Below are 23,723 nucleotides of genomic sequence, written 5' to 3' on the forward strand. Positions count from 1 at the left end.
TCAGTGTTTTAATGGCCACAAACACATAACCAGCCTTGAAGATGAATTACACATATCTTGTGTTGTATGTTCTTGGATGATCTGTCAAAACTCAAGTGTCTTTGTCGTTTAAACTGCTGTTGTATCAATAATTGTACTCAGTATTAGAAGTAACGCCATAAACATAAGAGCAAATGCATAGACTTCCAAAAAGGAGTTGGCAGGAGATGGTGGGGACAATTTACTCGTTCCTTTTGTTTGTGTGTTTATTTATTTATTTCTTCCTTCCTTTCTTTTTTCTTCCTACAACCAACATAGTTTGTACTGAGCTCTGACAGTATTATTATCTTTGAAATACTGATACTAAACACTGATTGTAAACACTGTTTGACTCTCTGTAAATGAGATGGCAGTGAAGAAAAAGTGTGTTTCTCTAGTTGTTATTGTGTTAAATCATATCACAAATAATATTGTTTGGCCTCGTATTTTCAATGGATAACATAATTATATTAATTGATAGATGGAAATATGTAGCTGTTACCATCTTGAGAGTGTGACACTACAGAGAAAATTTCTGTGTGCCCAGACAGGAGCACCTTCAGTGCAATGTGAATAAAATGGACATAATAAAGAAACCAAAATTAACCTCTATGTGGGCATTAAAAGGTAAAGGTTTATTCCAAACTGCCAAGATGCTGTCTTTGGAAAGAAAGGAAAAGTGAAAATAGACAGAAATAGCATGGGAAAACTGCCCAGAGATATAAAAGAATGGGAGGAAGGGGGCCTGTGCACTATAGTGGAGGCTTGTGAGTAGACTAGCACTGACCTTGCCAAGCTAGACACAACACATTCATATGTTAATGTAAGATCTACTTGTTCTATTTGCCAGAGATAGGGAGTATAAAGCAGCAGTTGTTTAGCTAGTAGGAGCTTGCTTCAAGCCCCTGAGGAAATGCTGGCTTTCTCTAAATGTTCAACCTTGGGAAAATGATCATCTTGGAGGCCCTGACAAAATAAATTAGAACTCTCCCATTATTTGCCGCCATGTAACTATGGTTTTCAGTCTAAGTACTGGGAAGCAGTTTTTTATTCTCTTTATTGTCACATAAAGATAGTTTAAACATGATTATATCAGCATAAATGTATCTATTAGGTATAGAGGTAAATAGCTCAATTATATATCTCCTATTGACCTCTAACCTCTGACTCCTGTTTGCTATGTTCAACGTGGAACTCTGTACACTAGAGTTCTTTCTTCCATTTTCCATACATGTTGGCCTAAGTACAGACTTGTGATGAAATAGATCAAACAGCCTATTTGGCCTCAGGTACAGTAGGAAAGCAGGTTGCAACATTTTGTTATTACTACCATCCTAGTTACTAAAAGGAGGCAACATAAAGGTGAGTCCATCAGGAATACCATACCAAAGATGTGAGCTATGTCAATTTTTTTCCAGATTTACTAATCTCTTGTGTTTCTATTGCTATGATAAAAATACTCATGAAAAGTAGATGGAAAGAAGAGTTTCTTTCAGTTTACAATTTAACCTTATTATCAAGAGAATTTGGGGCATGAATTAAAGGCATGAATTTGGGGGCAGGGCTTGAAGCAGAAGACAGGGAAGAATGTTTCTTACTAGCTTATTTGTCATAATTTGCTCGGTGTGATTTCTTGTTCAACTAAGCACTCACTATCCAGCCAAGATGGGAACTCCTCCCTATGGGATGGGACTACCTGAGTGGAAAAAAAATAAATAAAAAGGGATATGATTACTCCTAGGATGATGGAAAAGAAGATTTTTGTAGATATAAAATAAATAATTGCCAGAGGCAGGGATATCTGGATTAGTCCAGAGTGAATATGACCCTAAGCTGGGTCACATGTGGAGAGGGAGTGAAGTAGAACCAGCAGATCAGGAGAATAAAATGTAAACTAAAGAGCATGTAACCAAAATGGATGAATTATATAGGAAAAGGCAACTGGGGAAAGTGCACTCTAGCCACTGGACAGGAGAAGTTTATAGTAGGGGGCACAGTATGCCAGTCATAAACAGTAGTAACTGAGGGATGCTGGGAAAACCTGATGGACAGGCCTGCTTTGATATGTTAAGGAGGTACCTCCACTCTTTATCCTAGGTTGAGACCTACCTACATCAATCATTGACCAGAAAATAAAAAAATGGTACAGAGGCTTGACAAGACAGTAAGGTAAGAGTGCTTTTTCAGCTGACATTCTCTCTTCCCAAATGACCCAACTTTATATTATGTTGAAAAAAAACTAGCCAGCACAATTGACCACTAGTCATCTTGACATAAAAATATATCACTATTCTACTACAACTATTCCTTACTCGTTGTTTCCAAAATATAATGTTAATATTAATATATCATTATATAAAACTTTTCATTATTTAAAAGTTGCAGCTGTTAAAAATTCAAACACTTTAAAGTTCAGATTCTTTAAAATATCCAGTCTCTCTAAAATATTCAAAGTCACTCAACTGGCTCCTGAAAAATAATTTTAAAAAGGTATATATTTTCTTACACCAAAAGATAAGGATCAGAGAATAATCACCATTAAATCAAACCAAAAATCAAAGTATAACAGTGTGACATATGGTGGGCATTTCCACTTCTCTGGCTTTACTACCCAAAGCAACTCACCAGCTCAGAATGACTGTATGCTTCTACTGTTGTCGGAGGTGATCGAATGGTACTATTATCTGCAATGTACCTGAGTTCCTGTGGCATCTGAAGTCACACATTTACCATTTTCCTACCCAGGCCTCTCAGAGTGCCAAGCCTCAGCTGTTTTCCATAACAACTTCATACCTTCAGAACAGTACTACATAAGAGACTTTCCCACATAACCATGTTTGGTGGCTAGCATGAGGTAGAGCCTTGCCTCCCCTCTGCATTACAGCTTCAGTGTACTGATTCTGAAGCCATACTTCTCAGAATATTTCGCTTCAGTGATTCTGGTCTCTTCTTAACCACGGCTGATTCTGTAGCATACACTGACCAAAACCACCAAATATTAATTCAAAATATCAAATGGCTGTAGTATATTCATTAGAGGACTCTCAAACTTCTCTCTGAAACTTCACAAGACAAGCCTCTATCAACTCCATTACTCTCAGACTTACCACATAAAGTTCCACAAGAGTTCACTAAGCTCTAAGAATAAATGGCTTCCCTAGTCCAAGTTTCAAAGTCCGTACAAAGCCTTCCCTAAGACACAGTCTGGTGTGTGTCATAGCAATATCCCATGAGCTTGAACCAACATCTGTATTAATTAGGTCCCTACTGCTATTATAAAACACAGACTAAAAGCAACTCAGAAAGGAAAGCATCATGAAGGGAATTCAGGACAGAAACTCAAGGCAGGAACCTGGAAACAAGAAGTAAAGCAGAAGCAATGAATAAATGCTGCTTACTGGCTTGCTCATCATGGCTTTCTGTGTCTGCTTTCATATACAATTGAGGACCACCTTCACAAGAGTAACATTACTCCACATAGGATGGCCCTCCCACATCAATTAAGAAAATGTACCCGACTTGTTCACAGACAGTCTGATGGGTGTATTTTCTCAGTGGAGGTCCTTTCATCCTAAATGACTCTGGCATGTATCAAGTTGACAAAAACAACACAAGAAACTCTTCAGCACAAACAGGACGTTCAAATCTACAGATTCCTGAACCCTGTGCCAAAGTTTCTGATTCAGTAGTGCTGAGGTGAGGATTATGAATCTGTTCCCTCAAGATCCTAGGTGATTCCGCCAGCTCGGGAACAACAGTGGCGTTTATTGATCTGTACACGCCTAGGCACCTGGTTAGGAGAAAGGATGATCCTTTCTCCAAGAAAGGACGATCCTTTCTCCAAGGCATTAGCTTCAAGAATATTTTGTAATATTTTGTGAGACCAGCCAACACAAATATGTGTGGGAGGTGATACAATAAGACTCTACATTTTCAAAGAAAGATAGTATCTATCTAACAAGTTATATCAGTGGCTCAGTTCTTGGGGTTTTATAGTGCCACTTTGGAATTCCTCCTACTGAAAAACAGGAAGTATGTTTTCCTACCATTTGGCTTCCTTAGGGTTTGACCATGTGACTTATTTTTATCCAGTGGAATGTTAACAAGTACATTATGAACAAAGACTTGAATTGTCCTTGTATTACTAGCCTCCTCTGTTGTTTCATATCCATATTAATTTTCTGACTTCAATGAGAGGATGAGTCATAATTCAAATGTCTGGCATATCATAGGAAAAAGTTGTTGTGATTTGAGTCACAAAGTTTGATGTTATTACCATGCAACATATTTTGGGATGATAGTAAACTGATGTGATTGATGCCTTTTTCCCCATTCTCAAGGAATTAGAACATAGGAAGTATCAACGGGTGTCTATAGCCACACAAAATTCCATATGAAAGGGACAGTGATATTTATTGCTTCATATTTGGAATTACACAAAAGAATAGTTTCTGTAAAGACCAAACTCAAGTCTTCTTTCTGAAATTTGCAGAGGAAACAGTTTAATATTTTGTAAAATTTATGGTGAATCATGAAGAGAAGCCATGGCAGTAACAAAATGCTGGCGCTTGAAGAGAAGCCTGGAGAGCTCTGCTCCCTGATTTGCTCTGCCTGCCTCCCTCAGCTACCTTTCTTACACAATGCAGGGTAGCCTGCCAAGGGATAATACTACCAACTCACTGGGCTGAGCCATTCCATGCAAGTTATTAATTAAATAAATGCCTCCACACACATGGCCAAAGGCCAATCTGAAGGAATCAGTTTCTAGATTGAAGTTTTCTTTTCCCACGGAACTCTACTCTATGTCAAGTTGTCAGAAAATCATCAGCATACTACCTATGTCTATTTTCATGATCTGAGAAAGTAGATTTTTCTCCTAAAATATCTCTTTCTCTTATAAGCTATGAACAATAACAGTTACCAGCTCAGAGACATTCTGAGAGAACCATATATACTGTAGTATTTTTAATTTTTTAATTATTAATTTTTGTTAGTTCATTGGGAATTTAATACTACGTTTCTTTTTATCATATTCACCCTTCCCCAACCCTTCCCAGATGCATGCCAGCTTTCCACCCTACCCAGATTCATGTCTTTTTTTTTCCTATCAAGGTCAGTTTTTGTTAACCAAATGTTCTTGAATGCATAGTTTTCCACTGAAATGTGGTGATTTAGCTACTCTTAGAAAGTAAACTGTCATTTTTCCCCAGATCTTAAAAATTGCCAATAATGCCTCCTCTATGGAAGTTGGGTGTGGTATATATGTTCTTTTTAGGGCTGAATATCCTGGACTCTTATTCTCTTCACTTTGGCCAATGATTTGTTGATCATCAGTCACTTCAAAGAGTAGTTTATCTAATTTATTGGTAATTAGGAGCTAATTTAATATTTTATCAATGTAGAATAATGATAATAGGTTCTCGCTAGGGCCTATGATCTCTCTGATTATAAGTTATTGTCCTAACAACAGTCCCATATATTGGCTACATCTTTTTAAGTGCATCTCAAATCCAAGCAGAAATGGGTTTGTTACTCCTATGATGCTCATGCTGCTATGACACCAGAAAGTATGTCTTGCCAGGGCAAGTCATTATTATAGCTTACAGGGTTAACAGCTTAGTTTCATTGATGCTTGCATTTTTCTCCTCTAGTAATGAGCATAGGACCTTCTATCACTATAAAAGTTAGCCAGTAGGGATGAATTTTCCAGGTTGGTAATAACTTGGTTTCTTCATATCCTGACTCAAACATGTGGTATCGTCATTAAATGTCTTACAAGTTCTGAACAGAATCCAGAAGAATTTACAATAGTCTGCAATGTCTGAGGTTCTTTTTAAACTACAGTGTGTTATATCACTAGATTTGAGACTCAGGTTGTTCATGTGGCCTGTTTGTCCATTAGCGAATGTCAGGTAAGAATGGTTAATGTCCTTGTAATCCTCCATCAAGACAAGAGAGGGGGACACCTAACATTGACCACTGACATTCTAACTTGTGTACAAAGAACTATAAACCATAAGAACCAAGGGAGAGTCTTGAACTTAACTTCATTTTTCCAGACTTTACCCAAGAGGCATTCAAGGCCTGATAGCTTCTTTCTATCAATTCAGAACATGGTAATATCAGAATTGTGGGCAGATTCTAGGCCATATGGTCAACATTTTCACTAATGCAATGGTGTCTCTCAACTCCTTGCCACACTACACTTGTTCAATGACTTTTAGCAATAATTTATAAATTTATATGTTTTCTGTTGTGTTCCAATTCTAAAAAAGGACCCTAATGTTGGGGAGCGGGATTCTACAATACGGTCTTCAGTGGGCCAGACATACTATCACTTCTAAAGAGGATAAGCTTGAGAAACTTCATCTTAGAAAAAAATAAAATTTGCTTTTCTGGTTTCTGTGTATATATTCTTAGTTAGGCAATATCTGAATATATTTTCCAACTTCTACTTTTCTTAACAAGTATATATCAAACCTACTGTCATGGTTATACTAGCAGACCAGGAAGAGAATGCAATGAAAATTTCAGGACATGACGATTTTCTAATACTCAGAAGCAATGCCAGCACAGGTCTCAGCCCTCCTGCCCCCACAGGGCTGTAAACAGTTCTACCATCCCATTCAACTTATACTTTGCCCAACAGCTTGGCACAAATGTGTGAGAATAGGATCCAAGAGTTTCAGACAATATGTTCCCTCAAGCTTCATCATGCTCCACATTTTATTTTATTTATAAATGGACAAACAATTCATGCCTCCTGTGTTGAACTCCAAGCAGATACTGTGCACTTGGCATTTACAACAGGTCAATCAGAAGCATTGCACAACCCAGAGTAATGCAAACAGGACTCACAGGACCAGGGCATACAGAGGCTCTGGAGCATTGTCATTATTATACAGAGGATTAATTACAAACTCACCAAGATGTACTGATCATGGAGGCCCTGCTGAAAGTCAGTATGACCATAGAATAATCTGGTCATGCTCAATTGTAGAAGAAAAGGCTATTCACAATATATTTTTAAAATAACTATGTTTAATAGAGTAGGAGTTTTTAAAGAAAAAAAAAAACCTCAGATATATAACCTTACTTTTTGTAGTTGAAGTACTGTTTCCCTTTAATTTCATCTCTCAACATCTACCCAACATTTAGTTAAGAGTTATAAATCAATAGAGTCATTACAAAAGCTATAAATTTATAAGGATCTACTAAATAAAGTGTTGCTCTCCAACTTTTCTGTGATTAGAGAGAAGAGTAGATATTAGAACACTGAGGGATTTTAATAGGAAAACTGACTTTAATGTTACTCTAATGGTAGATATAAGTCATTAGGTTTTTCCACATCTATACAATGAAGAAAACCAGCAATCATCACAGAGTAAACCATGGATTGCTTTGGAGTCAGTCATTGTTAACTAACCCTCTCAATAAACCTTGACAAGGATCTAAAAGTACTTTTTAGTTAATTTTTAGTGAATCGATTTTTAGAGCCCTCGAGGTTCACAGTAAAAGTGAATAGAAAGGAGAACAGATTCCCAGACCTTCCTCTGCCTGACACGAGCAGAACCTCCTTTGTTATGGCTATACAGCACCAGGGCCCAGGTTGTTATAGTTGTAACTCCTCTAACACATCGGCACCCTTCACAGTCTATGGTTTCTATTTACTGCATAAGCAGTAAGGTTTCTTGGTGAGCGTATACCCAGTGTTTTATAAGACAATGTTACACTGCCTTCCAAGTAGCTGAACCAGGTTATACCACATTTCAACAGAACTGACAATTTTAGTGTTATGGATTGTGATTGCTTTAATACAGTAGATATACTTTTTATTGTTTTATCTTAACTTCCTGATAGCATATGGAATGGAACATTTTTACATGTTTCTTTGCCATCTGTGTATCTTTCTATGTAAGGCAACTGTGCAGGTCTTTTGATCAATTTGAAATCAGGATCTACATTTTCTTACCTCTTCTACTTTTAAGAGTTCCTTATATATTAATGGCCCTTTGTCATATGTGTCTCTGGTAAATATTTCCTTCTAGTGTATGGCTTCTCTCTCATTATAGGACTCTTTTGGTTGAGGTTGGGAAATTATTTTATATTAGAATATTATATAGCTAAACAGTTGCATACAAGTTTATTTCTTTCCTGAGTCTCAGTTTGCTTAGCCACTAAGGGAGTCCAATCTTAATAAATATCCTAATGAAATTGTGAAGAATAAAATAATCAGAATACATAATGTTGGGTGGTTACTATAAAATGAAGAAGCGTTGTACTAGTAAGTCCTTGCAAGCTTAAAAATACATGAAAATTAGTTTATGAAGCTATACTCCCTCATTTCATTCCAAACAAAAATGTCTATAAATGTCTACAACCAACCCCAGGTCAGGAGTGGTCATGTTTCTGTAGTTTTGTCTTGCCAAAGTTAGATACACATGCTAAACAGTAATTAATAAGTAATGAATATGTTGACAAATATTTTTCTGGCTGGTTTCCAGTCAGCTCATTCTGAGTTCCATATTGTTCATATTGCTCATGTCCAAGGTAGAAATTCTCATAAACAAACAAACAAAAATGTCAAATGTTCCACTAAAGAGGGATCAAGATGCATATTGTAAGGAAAACAAACACTGGAAGAATGAATGTCCATCCATCTCAAAACCAGGAAAGTAATGACCCTTCAAAACACAAGGAAGATGGATAGTAAATCAAAAAAAAAGGGGCTGTGACACTACTCTCTTAGGCCTTCAAGAGACCATGGTCACTGTGTCAGTTGGAGGTGACCCAGTTAGGTTTTTGATAGACACTGGAGCAGAGGTTTCTGTTTTAAAATTTCCAATTTTTTCCCAGTTGCTTTGCTAATCATCAGCTCCCTCCTCAACCCATTTACTCACAGGAAGAAGAGGACAACACCCCACTTCCAGGATGCAAAACAGGATACAACTGGATAGCAGACATTGCCAGAGTCAAGAGTTATCCTCCCTATGATCCTTGAATGCTTTAAGTACATCAACTATACCAGACTGACCATCACAGTGTCACCTAACCAACTAGTTATTTTCTGGGTACCAGATTTGCAATTCTGAAACGTGACCACTGAAGCTGCCCTTGAATGTTTCTTCTGCACAGGTCAACCTAATAAAAAGGTAAAAAGGGATCCTCGCTGTTACTCGCAGTGGACTAGCCTCTGATAAGACATGTAAAGTTGACTTCAGAGATGCCTGTCCTAATGATAAGTATAAGTATCTGTTAATGTTTTGTGGTCTGCTTCTCAAGACAGATAAAAGTCTTTCCTACTAAGAGGGAGACTGCTCTGACAGTGGACAAAATTTTTTACAAGAAATTATTTTTAGATGTACTCTGCCCCTGGCAATTGGATCACATAATAGGCCTGCTTCACTTTGTCCATAGCTCCAATGCTCAAAAAGGCCTTAAATGAAACCTGGAACTCCACTGTGGCCACTGGCCTCAGAGCTTTGGACAGGTCTAGAGCATAAACTCGACTATTAAGTTAACTCTTTCTAAATTGATTTTTAAAATTGGTGAAAATTAGTCCAACCTTTTATACTTGGGCCTTCTTATGTCAAAATGTAGATCTTATAAGACAGAATTCAACCTCTATGAGATTTTGCTTCGAAGGCCACCCACCTAGTTTCTCTGTTTAAAAGACTCTGTAATTAAGAATATTAATAATCAGTCTCTTTTAAAAGTATCTCCAGCTTTTTAAACAGGTCCAGACATCAATCCATTTTAGAATTCAAGACACCTTTTCACTTCCAGATATCTCCTTGGTATTTTTATTAATTCCAACCCTGGGATCAAGTATGCATCAAAAAGTTTCAAGAAAAATTCTTGACACCTGCATGGAACGGACCTTACAGTGTGATCCAGACAACACCAGCTGCAGCCAAGGTTGATTTCCTTCTGGATCCAGCACTCCCTTGAGAAGCCTGTTCCAGTTCAAGACAGGAAATGAACCATACCACCCAAGCCAGATTTACTCATGCTAAGACTCTCTCACAAATAGAACTCCAGTTTATTTATACAATACACTCTATGGCTAGACTGTCGACATATTACTTTGCTCTCCCTTCCTTCTACAGTGAACAAATCCTAACAAACTAACTGGTCAAAAGGACAAAATAAGCCTATGTTTACAACTGATCTCTCTCACTAGCAATGGGCAAAAGAACACCTTATTGGTGGTATTGTTCTTATATCCATCAAAGAAAGAGCATATGGAAGTCCTTTGTTCATCCTAGCATGATGCCTGGTTTAGTGACCAAAGATGTTTTTTGCCTAAGACACTTAAAAATCATATCAAATTAAATCCAGACACCACAGTGGGGGGAGGAAGGAGACAGACAGAGACCTGCATGCACCATGCCACATGATATAGGTGCTGAAAGATTCCCACAGGCCTGTCTTCTGCTCATGGCACAGGGGACCATAGACACACAAAGTGCTACCTACCACCATGCAGGAGGAGAAAGATGGCAGAAACCTGAAGATAGCTATACTACCCACAGCTCTGCCCTTTAGATACCCACTTGCCACCATGCTGTGTGAAAAGAGGATGTCACCAGCCAAGGGGTCAGCATTCAAAGGGAGCCAGAACAATGTACAAGTATGTGGTGTTAAGATGGGAAAGAAAGACAAGTAGAGCAGTTTGAGCATTATGAAGGGAGATGGAACTGGAGACTGGAGGGTGCAGAGGAGTGACCCATTATAAATAGCCAGTCCCACTACCTGGGACCATGATGAGGCTCCAGCCCAAGCAGCCACTGAGTGCCATATCTGGATCCATTGCTACATAGCAGCAGGGGTCAAGGTCGATGTCCTTATTTCATATTACCATATCACCACTGGAGAACATGGGAGCATACTAGTCAGGACAACCACCAAGGAATGGATGTTCAGGAGCTATATAAAACTGTCCCTGTCTCTTACTGACTGAGTTGCTCTGGAGAGCTAGCCGCAGTTTTCACTGATGGCAGTACCCCACTCAGGCAGCACAATGGCAGCCCTGGTGGTGGGGTTGGATGAGCATGCCCTGAAGGCATGAGTAACTTCCCCTCACCAACTGCAGCATTCATAAAAGCAGGTCCTGAGCTTTGCCTGGGCAGCACAGTAAGCCTGACCCTGGTTGGGTGCCACCAGCACAGAAATGTTGCTCCCACCCATGCCTCTAGCCACCTCCAGCAGTCAGGAAAGCTTCCCACAGGGTCATAACCTGGAGAGCTATTCCTTCCCCTCACCAGCTCCAGCATTCAGAAGAGTGGGCCCTCCACCTCAACTGAGCAGCACAGTAGAGCTTGCCCTGGTGTCAGGGGCAAAGGTGAGCAGAGGGTGTGAACAAAGGAGAGCTAGCCCAACCCCTCTTTGCTATGAGGTACCCTGAGTGAAAGGGAGATAACCTCTGACCTTAATGCCTTGCCATCTGAGGCTGTCAGGACCCTGGGATCATGAAAATGAGAGAACTGCCCCCATGCCAACTGTAACCTCAGGACACTACATGCTGAACCTTGTCCGAGCAGGACAGTAAGGCTGGCCCTAGTTAAGGGGGCACAGATGATCCAGCCCCCAAGGTAAAAAGCAAAGGAGAGATGAACTTGCCATTTGTCTGTTGCAATGTGGTATACGTGTGGAGGCGTTGACCCCTAACTCCTACCACTGTCACTTGCAGTAGTTGCAAGGCTTGGTTCTGAGGGAATGAGAATGGGAGAGCTAGCTCTGTTTCCCTCATTGGTTTTAGAATTCAGGAGAACAGGTCCTGCACCTTGCCTGGGCAACACAGTGGAGGACCCTGATGGCAAATGCTCACCAAGGCTGAGAGACCTGAAGGGCTATCCCAGCCCCTAACAGATTGCAGCACTTGAGAGAATGGTCTCCATGCCTTGAATAGATTGTACAGTGGATCTGGCTCTGGAATCATGGGTGTGGGTGAGCCATCCTGAGGGTATGAGAGCAAGAAAGCTGACCTTGCCTCTTTCAAATGGCAGCACTAGGTGGCTGGAGAAGTGCTGGAGAGCTTGCCCTGGTAGTGCAGATAAGGGAGTTCTAACAGGATAACCAGCTCAGAGAGGACCCAGGCCCAGATCCAGAACTCTGAGTTGGCCTACTCCAAAATCTACATCATTTTCAAATACATGGGACATATGAAAGGACTAGACCTGTTAATCCAAATCTGCAGTAACTCCATGACACAGGGTAACAATAGCATACAGGAGAAGTCCCAATGAGAATACAGAATTGATGATGTTGCAGAAGCATTACAGACACCTTGAACCAGACCAATGACTCATTGTGATGAACACTTGCAAATGAAGATGTGAAAACAGAGGGAAACACTGTGGGACACACTGCAGCATGCTACAGCTTCTACAATGAGATGTTTTTTATATTTGTTTTGTTTCTGTATGTGATATATTTTTTGGTGGGAGGTTTCAAGGGCAACGAGTAAATATGAAGGTATGAGGAGAAGAGCTTGACTGGGGTGCATGCTGTGAAACTCACAAAAAAATATTAAAAAATACTGCTACTACTACTAGTAGTAGTAGTAATAATAATAAAAATAAGAATAAACAACTTGATCTCATAGAATTCTTAAACCTTCCCACCATCATGGCTAGAATTTACCTTTTGACAAGCTTTAGGGAAAAGCCTTCTAACACATCATAAGATTATGAAGATGTAAAATGGACAGACTTTTTTATATATCATAGTGAGTAAAAGGTGATTAAGGAAAAATGTTCCCAGTTTAAAGGTCAAAATGTAACAAAATGATAGATAGATAGATAGATAGATAGATAGATAGATAGATAGATAGATAGATAGATACATAGATAGATAGATAGATAGATAGATAGATAGATAGATAGATACATAGATACATAGATACATAGATAGATACATAGATACATAGATAGATACATAGATAGATACATAGATACATAGATACATAGATACATAGATACATAGATACATAGATACATAGATAGATACATAGATACATAGATACATAGATACATAGATAGATACATAGATACATAGATACATAGATACATAGATACATAGATAGATATGATATGATAGACAACCAAACATCCATTCTAAAAGCATATGTGTATATATTGCCACCTATTGAGGGGGCCCAAAAGATACAAGCTTCCTGGTGGTATTGAGGGAACTAGTGGGCACTGTTCCAGCTCTAGACTTACTAATCCTATGAACTTACAAGTAACACAACTACCCCCACCACCTTTTATTTTACTTGTGCTAGGTAGTAAGATCATATTCACCTAGGAATGATGTGGGCACTCTGCTTACCATCTAAAACAGACTATATTCTGATGCCCCTCCTCACCGGCCTCACTCTACCAATCAATAGGATAGACCAATTATATTAATTTCTGGTTGTTCAAACCCCCAACCCTGAGATAATCCAGAGCCCAAAATTCTCTATAGCCCATATGTACCAACCCTTGGGGCTATGATAAAGAACTCTACTCTGCCAGGTCCTCTGCCAAAACAAGGGGAGTCTGTGCTGCCGAGAGCGGGTGCCGGGCTGTAGAGAAGCACTGAGACTGTTCCAGGGGTTAGAAAACACAGTCTGAGATGCGGGAAAGCTGGAGCTGATTCTGGGAGTTACCAGGCCTGCATGGAAGCTGGAACTGTGGGATTCTCAGACTGATGAGACATTCAGATGCCACTGGGAGTCAAGAAACTCTACATACTTCTTCATGTGAGGAGTGTGGCATGTGTTCCAGACCAGGACTCTGGCAGGGAGCTGGGGGTCACCTAAGCCTCCGGTGTGTGCCCACTGAATGTCCGAGTCTAAGCCTGCTCTTCCTTACCAAACTTCCTGCCATGACTTGACCCTCCAACACCGAAGAAGGTCTCTGCCTTAACTAATCTTTTTATTACACTTTTAAAAATTATACCACTTCCTCAGCTGCCTCAAACTACTAAATCTACTTAAAAATCCTGTCACCCTTATAATAGCAAATTCAAAGTATAAAATCTAATAACCATGCTCTCCATCTTGTCTGCTTGTCTAGTCCCCTGAACCACTATTGATTTATAAAACATAATTAAAAAGTCTTATGTCCCCCAGCTCCGAAAAAAAGAACCAAAAAAAAAAATGTCTTATGTCTTGCCACTGTGTATTTCTACCTTATAAGTTTCCCATTTCTTCTTCTCGTAATATTTTTTCACTCTTGACACAAAAGCTTATTTCACCTTCACAAAAACATATTTTGCCTATACCACCAGTCTCCTCTGTTATATGATCTCAAAACATCTATATAATAGTCCAGTTTTATATATGGTTATACAGATATCCCCCCAAATGTACTCTGAAGTAGAAATTTCTGGTTTCTTTGGAGGCTCCATTATCATGTGATGTTTTTCTGGCAACTGTCTTTTAAGAGGATATTTTGCTGAGAACAGACACATGATGTTTTCTGGGAGCAGCCTGGAAAAATAGTATGTGATGTTTTGCTAGAGCAGATTCTTAAGAAAATATACAATGTTTGGGAAGGGTATAAATATAGCCCAACAGACAATGTCTGACCCTTTATGGTATTGGTTCACCTTGCCACTCTTTGACAATCATCGTGGGGCTTCGTTGATGCTGTTTTATGCTGATGAGGCGTTGTAGTATTTGTTTAACTTGACACTCTTTACTGGTCTTTATTTGTTGTGACTTCATAGAAAAAGAATGCATACCACCAAAGAACTTCTTGTGGTATTCCAGCAGCTTCTTGCCACTTCCATGGAATCCGGCTGATTGGAAGAGCCTCACAGTTTCTTCTGGATACAACTGCTATTGCTAATTCGTAAATGGTGTTTATGAGTGAATCAAGGTACAGATGTTGATTCATGGAAACTAAACTGCTGATAATCTGACAATGCAGATTGTACTTACCACAGAAATCTTCCAAGCAGATACTCATCTTCCTTTGTCCTACTAATCTTTTCTTTCCAATATCTCTGGTGGGTGGTGGAGTAAAAGGGCAGTTAAAGAGTTCAAGTACACTTATTAAAATAATGTTTTTTTTAGAAAATATAAACCTACAGTGTCCTTTTTTCAGGACCAGAGGGGCCCCACCTCTTATTTTCCTTTGGGCTGTCCATGCCAGTAGTACATGAGGCCTGCTCTTCTCATCCAGTGATGGTCGCAATAGGTGGGCAGGACTACTGCCTTGAGTGCTATAGACATAATCAGAGGAAAAATGAGCCTACAACAGATTAGCTATTAGATTGATATAAATATCAAACACCTTCAGTTCTCCCTTGATACATTCTATGCCCAGATAAAGTCTCTGACAAAAAATAATCCCAACAAACAGATAAGGCTTAGACTTAGTTTTTATGTCCCAGGGAGGACTTTAGAGGACACTGAAAGAAGCTTGTTACATCTATACTAACAAATCGAAAATTATATATAAAAAACCTTACAAAAATAAGAATAATTTAAATAAAAATAACAAAAACATAAAGTAAATAATTTCTAGCACTTTAGGATATTTAATTAACATCCATAACTCACAACCCTTTTCATTGCTCTAGCTGTTCCCCTACTCCTTTTCCTTGGCCTAGATATTGCACATTCTATAATAAACTACCTTTAAAAGTTTACCAAACAAACTATTGCCTCTGATAAGCTAATAATCCTTAAAACGAAATATTTAACCCTTAGCCAAAATAAAAAGTTACAAATAACTAAAATAACACATCTTAATCTAACTCCATTCATATTCTAATTCCATTTAAACTTAAATAATTCTTAGCTCTCATCTCCTTTTCTACAAGTTACAGCTACATTATCCCTAAGATTAAGATTTTCATGACATTAATTATGGTCCAGATATATCAACTAAAGTAATAAATTATGTCTAAAATATCTAGTATACCAAAAATAAACATTTTGAGGTTACTCTAACCCTCACCTAACTTTAATATATCTTTATGAATTTTGTCTTTATACCTTTTGTCTGAACTTAGACACCAAAAATCTTTTCAGAGTCTAAACCTCATTTTTGATGTATCAATAACAAAAAAGCAAAACAAAACAAACAGAAAACTTTTAATTCACTTAACCAACATAGTTGTCAATAACTATTTCACATAACTTATTTCAAATCTATGGTACGTCTACAGGCCTTAGTTTCTGCAGGTAGGAGGTATAAACTGTGGACCACATGTGCACAAAGATTTATACCTTTAGTCATTTCATAAATGATTCTATCCTAGGCTGTAGATCTGTGAATTCATTTATATAATGGTCCTTTCTTCTTTGGAAAACACTGCTTTTTTGTTTTGTTTTGTCTTTTGATTTTTTTTCTTAGATTAAAATTCAAAGCAACATTGAATTTTATTAAATTTGTGAAATTTGAAGAAATGTAACAGAAACTTTTATTATTTTGTTCATACAAACTTTTCTCTGTAGGGTGGGGGAGAAACTTAGTAAGATGCTTGCCTTGTAAACATGAGGACTCTAATTCAATTCCAGAAATTTACATTTTTATAGAAGCCACTCACTAGCTCTTGGTCTTACAATCTTGTTTCTTCCTCTTCCCTGATGATATATAAGTCATGTGCAGATGGGATGTGAAATAGATATCCCATTTAAGACCGAGCACTGCACAGTTATATTCTTGATATATTGAAAGTTGATATTCACTGTATTTTTCACCATTTACTGTAAAAAGTAATGTCCCTGGAGATGTTTGAAAAGTATACTAATCTATAAGTATCAAACAAATTAATTAAGGAATAGTTTAATATCATTTCCATTTAACAGTATAATAGGGTTTTCTTTAAACTCTATGACTTCTCTAGCCACAGATTTCTGGTCTAGTTAATAGTACCAAATATGAGTTCCATCCTCAGAATAGGCTTTAAATCTAAACAGAAAGAGTTGGTTATTCCTCTGACATTTGTGCCACTGTTACACCAATAGGCATGTTTTGTTAAGCCAGTTGTTATTATACCTTGAAGGCTTCATAGCTAGGTAAGATGGGTGATTATCTTTCTCTTCCATTACTTTATTGCACTATTAAAGCTATCCAGCAGGGAAGAAGCTGCCATGTCAGTAGTAGCATGATTTCTCCATGTTCTTTCTTTCTCTCGGGTTCATGATGTCTTTAGTTACTGGGTCTTTTTTTAATTTTTTAATATATATTTCTTTTTATTTCTTTACTTACATTTCTTTTTTTTTTTTTATTAACTTGAGTATTTCTTATTTACATTTCTAATGTTTTTTCCTTTCCCGGTTTCCGGGCAAACATCCCCCTCCCCCCCCCTTCCTTATGGGTGTTCCCCTCCCCACCCTCCCCCATTGCTGCCCTCCCCCAACAGTCTAGTTCACTGGGGGTTCAGTCTTAGCAGGACCCAGGGCTTCCCCTTCCACTGCTGCTCTTTCTAGGCTATTCATTGCTACCTATGAGGTCAGAGTCCAGGGTCAGTCCATGTATAGTCTTTAGGTAGTGGCTTAGTCACTGGAAGCTCTGGTTGCTTGGCGTTGTTGTACATATGGGGTCTCGAGCCCCTTCAAGCTCTTCCAGTTCTTTCTCTGATTCCTTCAACGGGGGTCCTATTCTCAGTTCAGTGGTTTGCTGCTGGCATTCGCCTCTGTATTTGCTGTATTCTGGCTGTGTCTCTCAGAAGCGCATCTACACTTCTGCACTTCTTGCTTCATCCATCTTGTCTAATTGGGTGGCTGTATATATATGGGCCACATGTGGGGCAGGCTCTGAATGGGTGTCCCTTCAGTCTCTGTTTTAATCTTTGCCTCTCTCTTCCCTGCCAAAGGTATTCTTGTTCCCCTTTTTAAAGAAGGAGTGAAGCCTTCACATTTTGATCATCCGTCTTGAGTTTCATTTGTTCTAGGCATCTAGGTAATTCAAGCATTTGGGCTAATAGCCACTTATCAATGAGTGCATACCATGTATGTCTTTCTGTGATTGGGTTAGCTCACTCAGGATGATATTTTCCAGTTCCAACCATTTGCCTATTTAATTTCATAAACTCGTTGTTTTTTGATAGCTGGGTAATATTCCATTGTGTAGATGTACCACATTTTCTGTATCCATTCCTCTGTTGAAGAGCATCTGGGTTCTTTCCAGCTTCTGGCTATTATAAATAAGGCTGCGATGAACATAGTGGAGCACGTGTCTTTTTTATATGTTGGGGCATCTTTTGGGTATATGCCCAAGAGAGGTATAGCTGGATCCTCAGGCAGTTCAATGTCCAATTTTCTGAGGAACCTCCAGACTGATTTCCAGAATGGTTGTCCCAGTCTACAACCCCACCAACAATGGAGGAGTGTTCCTCTTTCTCCGCATCCTTGCCAGCATTTGCTGTCACCTGAGTTTTTGATCTTAGCCATTCTCACTGGTGTGAGGTGAAATCTCAGGGTTGTCTTGATTTGCATTTCCCGATGACTAAAGGTGTTGAACGTTTCTTTAGGTGTGTTTCTCAGCCATTCGGCATTCCTCAGCTATGAATTCTTTGGTTCGCTCTGGACCCCATTTTTTAATAGGGTTATTTGTCTCCCCTGCGGTCTAACTTTTTTTGAGTTCTTTGTATATTTTGGATATAAGGCCTCTATCTGTTGTAGGATTGGTAAAGATCTTTTCCCAATCTGTTGGTTGCCGTTTTGTCCTAACCACAGTGTCCTTTGCCTTACAGAAGCTTTGCAGTTTTATGAGATCCCATTTGTCGATTCTTGATCTTAGAGCATAAGCCATTGGTGTTTTGTTCAGGAAATTTTTTCCAGTGCCCATGTGTTCCAGATGCTTCCCTAGTTTTTCTTCTATTAGTTTGAGGTGTCTGGTTTGATGTGGAGGTCCTTGATCCACTTGGACTTAAGTTTTGTACAGGGTGCTAAGCATGGATCGATCTGCATTCTTCTACATGTTGACCTCCAGTTGAACCAGCACCATTTGCTGAAAATGCTATCTTTTTTCCATTGGATGGTTTTGGCTCCTTTGTCAAAAATCAAGTGCCCATAGGTGTGTGGGTTCATTTCTGGGTCTTCAATTCTGTTCCATTGGTCTATCTGTCTGTCTCTGTACCAATACCATGCAGTTTTTATCACTATTGCTCTGTAATACTGCTTGAGTTCAGGGATAGTGATTCCCCCTGAAGTCCTTTTATTGTTGAGGATAGTTTTAGCTATCCTGGGTTTTTTTGTTATTCCAGATGAATTTGCAAATTGTTCTGTCTAACTCTTTGAAGAATTGGGTTGGTATTTTGATGGGGATTGCATTGAATCTGTAGATCGCTTTTGGTAAAATGGCCATTTTTACTATATTAATCCTGCCAATTTCAATAGTTATTCCCCTTCCCGGTTTTCTGTCCACAAGACCCCATTCCTTCCCCTACCACTCCGCAGTACGGGTATTCCCCCTATACAACCCCTTTATTGCCCTCCCCCCATATTCCCCTGCACTGGGGGTCCAACCTTGGCATGACCAAGGGCTTTCCCTTCCACTGATGCCACTCTGCTACATATGGAGTTGGAGCCTTGGGTCAGTCCATGTATAGTCTTTCAGTAGTGGTTTAGTCCCTGGAAGCTCTGGCTGGTTGGCATTGTTGTTTTATGGGGTTGCAAGCCCCTTCAACTCTTTCAGTACTTCCTCTAATTTCCCTCGAGGGGATCCTATTCTCAGTTCCGTGGCTTGCTGCTAGCATTGCACTCTGTATTGGACGTGTTCTGGATGTGTCCTCAGGAGAGATCAATATCCAGTCCCTTTCTGCTTGCACTTTTTAGCTTCATCAATCTTACCTAGTTTTGGTGGCTGTATATATATGGGCCACATGTGTGTCAGGCTCTGAATGGCCATTCCATGAGTTGCTGCTCTAAACTTTGTTTACATATGCCCTCCTATGAATATTTCCCCACTTTTAAGAAGGAGTGGGAGTATCTGCATTTTGGTCATCCTTCTTGAGTTTCCTGTGGTCTTTAGATTGCATCTTAGGTAATTTGAGCATTTTGGCTAATATCCACTTATTAATGAGTGCATACCAAGTGTATTTTTTCTGTGATTGAGTAACCACACTCAGGATGATATTTTCTAGTTCATTCCTTTTGCCTGTGAATTTTATGAATTCATTGTTTTTGATAACTGAGTAGTACTCCATTGTGTAGACGTACCATATTCTTTGAATCCATTCCTTTGTTGAAGGACATCTGAGTTCTTTCGAGCTTTTAGCTATTATAAATAAGGCTGCTATGAACATAGTGGAGCAGGTGTCTTTATTGTGTGTTGTAGCCTCTTTTGGGTATATGCCCAAGACAGGTATAGCTGAGTCCTCAGGTAGTGTAAAGTCCAATTTTTCTGTGGAACCTCCAGACTGATTTCCAGAGTGGTTGTACCCATTTGCAATCCCACCAGCAATGGAGGAGTGTTCCTCTTTCTCCACATCCTCGCCAGCATCTGCTGTCACCTGAGTTTTTGATCTTAGCCATTCTGATTGGTGTGAGGTGGAATCTCAGGGTTGTTTTGATTTGCATTTTCCTGATGACTACAATGTTGAACATTTCTTTAGGTGCTTTTTGGCCATTCGATAATCCTCAGCTAAGAATGTTTTGTTTAACTCTGTACTCCATTTTTTAATAGGGTGATTTGGCTCTCTGGAGTTGAACTTCTTGAGTACTTTGCATATTTTGGATATCAGCCCTCTATCAGTTGTAGGATTGGTAAAGATCTTTTCCCAATCTGTTGGTTGCCATTTTGTCCTAATGACGGTGTGTTTTGCTTTACAAAAGCTTTGCAGTTTTATGAGGTCCCATTCATTGATTCTTGATCTTAGAGCATAAGTGTTTTGTTCAGGAAATTTTCCCTAATACCCATGTGTTCAAGACTCGTCTATTAGTTTGAGTGTATCTGGTTTGACATGGAGGTCCTTGATCCACTTGGACTTAGTCTTTGTACATGGTGATAAGAATGGATCGATTTGCATTCTTCTACATGTTGATCTCCAGTTGAACCAGCACCATTTGTTGAAAATGCTATCTTTCTTCCATTGGATGGTTTTAGCTCCTTTTTCAAAGAAGAACTCACCATCATTTCTGTGTCTTCAATTCTGTTCCACTGATCTATTTGCCTGCCTTTGTGCCAATACCATACAAACTATTGCTCTGTAATACTGCTTGAAGGCAGGGATGGTGATTCCCCCAGAAGTTCTTTTATTGTTGAGTATAGTTTTTGCTATCGTGGGTTTTATGTTATTCCGAATGAACCTGCAAATTGCTCTTTCTACCTCTATAAAGAATTGAGTAGGAATTTTGTTGGGGATTGCATTGAATCTCTAGATTGCTTTTGGCAAAATGGCCATCTTTATTATATTAACCCTGCCAATCCATGAGCATGGAAGATTTTTCCATCTTCTGAGTCTTCTTCAATTTCTTTCTTCAGCTATTTGAAGTTCTTGTCATACAGATCTTTCACTTGCTTGGTTAAAGTCGCACCAAGATGTTTTATGTTATTTGGGACTATTGTGAAGGGTGTCATTTCCTTAATTTCTTTCTCAGCCTGTTTATCCTTTGAGTAGAGGAAGGCTACTGATTTATTTGAGTTAATTTTATACTACGACATTTTGTTGAAGTTGTTTATCAGGTTAAGTAGTTCTCTGGTAGAACTTTTGGGGTCACTTAAGTACAATATCATATCATCTGCAAATAGTGATATTTTGATTTCTTCCATTCCAATTTGTATCCCTTTGACCTCCATTCACTGTCTGAGTGCTCTGGCTAGGACTTCAAGTACTTCAAGTTTGGTCTTAGCTTGTGTGTGTGTGTGTGTGTGTGTGTGTGTGTGTGTGTGTGTGTGTGTGTGTGTGTGTGTGTGTGTGTATTGGTGTCTTTCATTACTGCTTTCAAGGACAGCTGTAGCTTATGTAACTTTTTGAAATGATACAGCAAAGGAAATCTACCAGTAAAGTGTCATCACTGCCTTTGCCTTTACAAAGGTTCATGAAGGTGGTGGACTAAGGAGCTAAACCTTGATTCTTCACTCAGGGATCTAAGGCCTGTCAAAAACACTACAGCCAAGGCTTTCTGTAAACACACAGAAACTCTAAGATTCTGCCTTTCCTTTTTTCATTCTCAGGCTTCAGTCTACATTCCTACACCAGTTACAAATGAAAGTGTTAAATTCTGAAAGGTAGCTTGACTCCAATATGCTTCTTTTTTTTCAATGCATTTCTCCTAAGGAATCCTATTTTAAACCAAGCCAATCATGGGGGAAGGATTAACTCAATTAAAATTCTCACGATTCAAATCAGCCTTTAAGGAACATTGAATATTTCTAACATCTACCTCCTTCCCAGCAAAGGTAATACAACTTTAAGCCACTTGTACATGCTGTTACAAGTGTAACACTCTAACTGAAGTAGCCTTCCATAGACACAGGGCCTTCAGGCTGCACATCTCACATAGCTGGCACCATCAAACATTTAAATATTGAAGAGAATTAATTTCATTTGGTATCAATGATGAAAAAGTTCTGTTTGAAGGAAGGCTGAAGATAGCAGCTTCTCACTTTTCATTTTCTAATCTATCTGCCTCTACTTGATCTGGAATTCTAACAAGACCTCAGACACAGAACTGTGGCATCCTCACGCAAAAGGCTGCTTTAAATTATGTGTGGCAAGTTTTTAAGCACATTAGCAACTAGAACAAGCTGTCCTCATATTAACTGGCCTGGCTTTGTTCTTGATGGTGGAAAATCTCACTTTAACTGCCCTCTAATTTGTTGTAAAATGCTACCGAACCAACAGCTGTGTTGGCACAGGATTAAACACACAGGAAAACATTATTTTCCACACAAATTATCAACAGTGCCAAAAGCCACAAAATCCTATTTTAATTTTTTTCCCTTTATCCACCCTGCCTTTTGTTTTCTCTCTTCAGTAAAACAGCCTGTAACAAATTCCATCTCAATGGGATCTTTTAAGGATTCCCCAATTTCATGTAAACATAAAGAGTTGGTACTTCATTCTCTTTTTGATAACAGACAGACAGTTCAAGAGGAGCAAAGGGAAATGTCAACTTCATATGTAGTAAGTGTCAGTGAATGAGGCCTCCTGAGAAGCATACCAGCTGAGCACTTCAGAGGCTTGTTCAAAACCTACAAGAGGATATGCACACAAGCCTCTCTCAGTTCTAATCTTCTTCTGACTACAGCTGTTTCTGTGCAGCAGCTATACATTTGCTTGACTGCTGCTTCAGAAAAGAATTTATTACTGCTGTCTGCAGACAACTGCTGAAATGACGGCTGCGCTCCACTCATTGTCATTCTCATTCTTGAGGACTGCCATGGCTTATTTTATTATTTTTTTTTACATATTCTTTCATTTGTTAGGAAATAACAGGAAGACCTATGATTGTCTTAATTCTGCATAAGCGTTAAATAGTCAAATTCTTATTTGTAGAGAAAGAAAAAAGAAGGCCGTGTTCTCTAAGCCTTCTTTAGACAATTCTATCATTTTTACTTTAAGAGGTAGGAGTAGTTTGGGTTCCTGGCATCAAGTGCTCGCCTTTAGTAAAATCCAGGCATGTTCTCATTACCCCTTTTGAAGAGTGTCCAACATCAAGTAATAGTAATAAACTCAAGTATCTTGAGTGATATTCAGGAAAGAGGGCCTGGGTAGAGCAGAGTGAGAATAGCAGGAGAGGGAAGTGAGGT

Source organism: Rattus rattus, chromosome 1 (genome assembly GCF_011064425.1).
Source record: "Rattus rattus isolate New Zealand chromosome 1, Rrattus_CSIRO_v1, whole genome shotgun sequence".
Classification (NCBI taxonomy): domain Eukaryota; kingdom Metazoa; phylum Chordata; class Mammalia; order Rodentia; family Muridae; genus Rattus; species Rattus rattus.